This window comes from Vulpes vulpes, chromosome 9, assembly GCF_048418805.1.
Source record: "Vulpes vulpes isolate BD-2025 chromosome 9, VulVul3, whole genome shotgun sequence".
Classification (NCBI taxonomy): domain Eukaryota; kingdom Metazoa; phylum Chordata; class Mammalia; order Carnivora; family Canidae; genus Vulpes; species Vulpes vulpes.
In genome coordinates, this window is record NC_132788.1 from 43,949,942 (window position 1) to 43,956,058 (window position 6,117).

At 39.6% G+C, this 6,117-nt stretch overlaps 1 long non-coding RNA gene across 1 annotated transcript; it reads left to right on the forward strand.

Annotated features, from left to right (window-relative positions):
• Positions 1 to 887: 887 nt before the first annotated feature.
• Positions 888 to 3,787, forward strand: LOC140593881 (uncharacterized). The gene is made up of 3 exons (XR_011994238.1): positions 888 to 976; positions 3,224 to 3,289; positions 3,689 to 3,787. It is a non-coding gene; the product is annotated as an uncharacterized lncRNA (long non-coding RNA).
• Positions 3,788 to 6,117: the final 2,330 nt, after the last annotated feature.

Below are 6,117 nucleotides of genomic sequence, written 5' to 3' on the forward strand. Positions count from 1 at the left end.
CAGGACTGTCAGGAAGCTGGGTAAGGAGCACACTGGGTCAGACTATGTAAAGAGTCCAAAAAGATCAGAGACAGACTCAGCCTATTCCCAAGACAGCAGATACTTTCAGAATGATCTGCACTGCTGGATTTCTGGGGTGTTCTCAAGGGCTGCAGGAAGAGTCTGCCATCATGAGAAACCCTATTGACGTAAAGTCCCAGAAACACAGCCAAGTCTCTAAGAAGAGCCAGATCCCATGGTTCTCTCACACACACACCCCTTATACTCCCTGAACCTCAGTTTTCTCATCTGTAAGATGTGGGTGCTGAACTGGGTAATGCCTACAGTTTCTTCCAGCTCTGTGTTTCTAGGGAAACAAAACTATTAAAATAAATAATGAGACAGGAAAACATGAAAAGAAGTTGTTACACAAGATAGTTATGAGGGGTGGAAGAATCTTCTGAAGGTAAGAGTTGCTAAAGGGCAGAAGGAAAGCTTGACCTGAGGACATGAGTGAGAAGACCAGATGTGGGCAGGGATAGGAAAGACACCTCCAGAGGCCAGCATGGGCACTTTGGATCTAGTATGGCATTGCCTGGGGCCAGAAAGATGTAGTGCTCAGCTTGAGACTATATAAGATCAAGGTATAAGCAAAACTCCTCAGTGCAACCACCATTAAGAGGATGCTCCAAATAAAATGAGTCAAACTCTGTATTGGACTCTCAGGATGCCACTGCTGTTTATGCAGCTTTGTGTAGGAAATGCCCTTGCATTGAAAATCCCAGGGAACATTAATTTTACTCAAATCCCCAAAATGATTAGCATCAACCTTTCAAATTCACAGCATTCTTAAAAGTTTGAATAAACTGAAAGAAAATTCAACATACATGTTCTGTTCTGCAGCCTCAGGTCCCACAACGCTCCTCAGTTTCACAGCATACTTCTAGTTTCTGTGCTTCTGCCAGAAGTCTCCTTTCAAGGGGAGCCACTATCTCAGGTATGGTATGTAACCCTCAGCTACAAGCCCTCCAAGTCTCTTTGACCAGGGTCTATACTTCTAGAATATAGTACTCAATGAGGTGGGTTTTTTTTTTTTTTTGATGTATCTTATTCACCACACATCTAGAAACTCAACCAGGAATGGGACCTCCCCACAGTCATACACCACCCTTCTTGTGGAGATTGATTTTGCCCTGGACTACACAAACCCATTAGCATTATTTCTCTCCTTGGACAGAGTAACCAACACCTTTTCTAATTCCCAAGCTCTTTCTTCTGCAACTCCTGGCAACAGAGATAGATGTTCTTTCACCAAAAACTATGTCCCTCTCTATCTTGGGGTTGAAGGGCTTTTCAGCCCCTTATACTCTGGACTCTAGTAGAGCACAGGGGTGTGGTTACTGAATCACTCAGGGATGCTTCATCCCCGTCTTTGGTCACCAAAATGTACTTGAGGGGGTAGAAGGGCCAAGTCACTTCTTCTCATTGCTTTAGGATCCTTATTCTAGCAAAGTGGGTCTACATACACTTTCACGGTGGCTGAATATCCTTAATATACAGAAACAGGATGGATTTACTCTTGGAAAGCTCTCATCAGAGATGGTTGCTAAACTAAGTCTGGAAGGGCTTAAGTAGACTCAAAGCCACATCTCACAGATGTTCGACTGCCTTTGGGAAGAAAAGGTCAAGACCTAGTAGGTATTTTCTTTGTGACGTGAACCGAAAAGCAGGTTGTGTTCTATCTACTATTGTCCAAATGACTAGTCTTTCTTCAACTCTTTCTGGAATTTATTCTATTTTCATTCTGATATCACATGTTTCCTTTCCAAGTTTATGGTTGTTTTTTTTTTCTTTGCTATTGTACCTATTTTATTTTTCCTTGTTTTTATTTTATGGAGTTTTTCTTTTTTTTATTAAAAGAAGCAATGCCTCATTTTCTTTTTGAACATATTTAGCATACTTACTTAAATGTTTTGCCAAAAATAGTCTATAAAATATTCTATAAAAATGTTTTCATTGTTGACTTTGTTGGCTTTTTAAATATTAGATTTTACAGTATTTTTGTCTCTGGTTCTCAGGATAGCAGATTTACAAGTACCTTCTCCTGGCCCTCTGAGCCCCTAGGTTAAGAAGAGTAAGAACAGTTTTGGATGCCCGTTACTCTAAGATATTGGAGATAGTAGATCCCTTTGCAGAGCCAGCAGGCAACCTGGCTTACTGTCTCATATTTTGATGAACTGACATGCTGCTTTCTCAGATCCTCAGCTCTCTAAAGACCAGAGATCCAGGAAGACCACGTTTGCCATGTTATTTTCTTTTGTTCTTTAGTCTCTTTTTGTGATTAAGAGAGGCCTACCTAAGCCCCTGCTTTCATGCTTATGAGCCTGGCTCTAGCCCCATGTGTGATGGAGAATTTCTAGTGCCCTTGACCCCACAAAACCTGCCTCCTGGAAGCCACTGCTTGTGTCCAGACCCAGAACCTAGAGGGCTTTTAGGTTCAGCCAGCTCACCATTTTCCATCTCTATTCCATTTTTGGTCCAGGGTGATATTTATCTTGTTTTTATTTCTGGTTAAGGTCTTTCATTTCTCTTTTTAAATATGTTCCCTGTCATTGCTATATTTCACTTCTTATTTCTATATGTGTAACCTTAAAGAGTAAACACTTGACTATAACTCCAAAAATGTGGTATATGCCTTCATTAACCTATGCAAATCCTGCTGTGCCTTCATGCACTTAACAAACATTTGTTAGTTCTTAATGTGTGTAGGTCATTGTTCTAAGCTCTATGTGACTATGTGTAGTGGAGTGGTGGGTGGGTACAAAACTTTTTCACCTCCAAGTCCTTTTAATTTAATCTAGGATTGACTCTTATACTCCAGTAACTATAATGTGGACGGTGCACATCATCTTCTGAACTAAAAGTCAGGATGGTCTAATTATAAGCAATTTAATTTTCCTAATCTGTTTCCCCATCTACAAAATTATAACAAAAATAGCACTTACTACTTAGAATGGTTTTGAGTATTAAATAATACAATCCAAACAAAGCACTTAGCTCAATATCTATTATTTAAAAACATACTCAGTGATATTAGCTACTATTATCTTGATAGGCAGTGTGCCAATTTCAATCATTTCAATGATTTTAAAATCTGTGGAGTCTTCTATGCAAATATTTTCTTCTTCCTAAATTCTTGTTATTCTTCTATGATAAAATGGACTTCTCATCACCTCTATTCCAGTGCATCTTTGCCTCTGCCCAGGAGGGATTTTTGCTAGCAGAATAACACACCTGTGTCATACATGAGGTAAGTTGGTTTTGAAAGGGCTCTGCTCTGAAGAAAGTGAGAACTCACCATCTTCTCTTTGGATAAAACCAAGAATGGGTTTCCCAGAGCTCATACACAGGGTGAGTGACAAACAAGATCTTAAAGATGGACAGATGGTAGGAAAGGAAGGAAGAAAGGATATTAAAAAAGAAGGGACTTCTGGAGGTCCATATGAGAAAGCTTCTGCTTAGTTTGGAAACAGCAATGAGATATTTTAGAACATCCTATTCACTCTGAGAATGTTTGTGATTGGCTGTAAGTATGATGGAATTCTTTCTGCTAATAGGATCTACTGCAGAAATTATTGGCCTACAATAATACAATACAATAATTTCTTTTTTTCCCTTTTGCTGACAGGATTCTGACTTTTATTCTTAGGTAAGAACACAAAGAACAGGGACAAGTAGCAGCAAAAAGGGCCTGTCCTCTAATCCGGCTGCGTCCGGGCCTCAAGAAGGACACTTGTGCAGGACACACACCACTCAATCCTCAGGGACCCTCAGAACCTCACTTGGGGCCTGAAGTGCATCTGCTTGGTGGCATTGTTCTTCATTTCCATCTTTAGCATCCACTTCGATTTCATCCTTTGGACATACTGCATGTCCCGCTCACGCAGAAGAGCTAGCTGCTCCTGTGCTGCCGGTCCATCCCAGGGCTCTGTACTGCTGCAGTATCCGGCCCACAGCCTTTTACCAAGAAAAAAGCTTGGTGTCCTGGGATGTCAGAACCTAGATCACTGTAGGATAACCTAACCATGAAGACATTGAGAAAGTAGTACCTGTACCGAACATTGCCATAACTCACATGTGGATATTTTGGTTCAGGAAGTATACTGGGGTGGCCCTTCACTTTCAATGTCTTATGACAACAGAAGAACACAATATTTAAAACTGAGACTCAGGTAGCCTGGGTGGCTCAGCGGTTTGGTGCCGCCTTAGGCTCAAGGTGTGATCCTGGAGACCTGGGATCGAGTCCCACGTAGGGCTCCCTGCATGGAGCCTGCTTCCCCTTCTGCCCATGTCTCTGCCTCTCTTCTCTCTGTGTCTCTCATGAATAAATAAATAAAATCTTTAAAAAAAAATAAAGCTGAGACCCTTCTGGAAAATCTAAGATGAATGGACACCAGAGTAGGATAGATGCCAAACAAACCACTGGACAGGAGAAAGGCTTGAGGGCTATTTCTTCCTATCAGAAAGGGCTGACAAATGCTATGCTCAGAAAGACCATCTGAGTAAATTCAACAATATAAAATTGGAACAATGATGCACAAGCACTGAGAGTATGTTTGTTTTATTTTTCCCTATGAAAAGGGAAACAGAATGTTGGCCTATTTTGGTGATTTAAATGAGAAGTCTGTAAAGGAGGTAGAACAAACAAAACTTCCACACATGGCTGATGCCTCTGGTCAAGTTAATTTGGGTGAACACAGAAAAAAAAAATTAAACCTTTGAATATAGTCCAAGATTTAGGATGGATTTAAAAAAATCAGCTGGTCACCTTACTTTTTTATAACCTTGGTATCATAGGAAGAATATTTTTGACATAATGGAACTTCTGTAAGTTAAAACAAATTGAATAGCCATCTTATTTCAGCAGAATCAGCAATGTTGAGAATTATTTTTAAATGTTCTCTCAGATTTGGTGTTGGAGAGACAGAAGGTAATAAGTTTTGGGTTGTGCTGAATCCCTTTCTGAGAGTATTTACTGAGCATGCTTAATCCCCAGGTATTAGGCCATGTCCCAAGTCTTCCCAGATGTGGACTAATTTCCTTGACCTCCAAATGCCAGATGCTGAGGTTGGGACTTCATCAGCATATTCATGTCAGGAGCTGGAAAACATTTTTATTTCCTCCAAAATTCATCTTCCCCTCCATACTACAAATTAGAAAATACAGAGCAAGTTTACTGCTTTCTGGGATTTTGAAGGCGTAATGCCTGGAACATGCATCAGTTGCCAAGCGGGGCACAGGCCTGTCAGACTCCTTTTGGGTCTGGGTGGCCTTGCATATGACTTCAATGTTTGGGTTCAGTTTTATGTCTCTCTCCAGGACATTTAAAAATGAGTTAGGCCTACTCAGAATAAAGGATAGCCATTTCAGTTGGTCTAAAATGAAGTAAGGAAATTGGAATGGCATGAACATTAAGGTTCAGAGAAACAGATCTGAGGTCACAAAATACCTGGCCCTGCCAAACCAAAAACCAAAGTACAGCAATGTCAAGATACTTTTGGCTAAACCCAGGCCTAAAACACCCACCTGGAATGGCTCAGAATTTATCTTACATTAGATCTGGTTTTTTTCTACATTACCTCAAATATTGACACAAAGCCAAAATAGAATGAAGTTCTTAAATTGGATGACCACGGCTTCCTGTTGGAAAGAAGGTAATTTTCCATTTGATCAGTTGAACTGAATGGTTTTTCATAGCATCTGGTTCATGTTATAGAATTAATAGAATTAGAATTTTAAAACAAGCTTTTTTGGACATTACTTTTCCTTATCCAAGTGTCACAATCTACTAAAAACTGCAATTTGTTAATTTTCTTAATTTCTTCAATTTTCCTCTTCACAACTCCATTTTACATTCACTGTTCTCACTCCTGTCTTTTTTTTTTTCAGCAATGCTCTAATTTCTTACTGCTTGCTACTTTTTGAATATTATGGCATTTTTTAAATATTATGGCATTTTGATGATCTTGTTCTCATTGGTTTGATGTATTTCTTTGTTCTTGTATCTTGTCCTTGTATTAAATGCTCCAAGTCCTTCTTTCATAATATGTCTGTTTGGAAACTTAGGCTTTAATATTT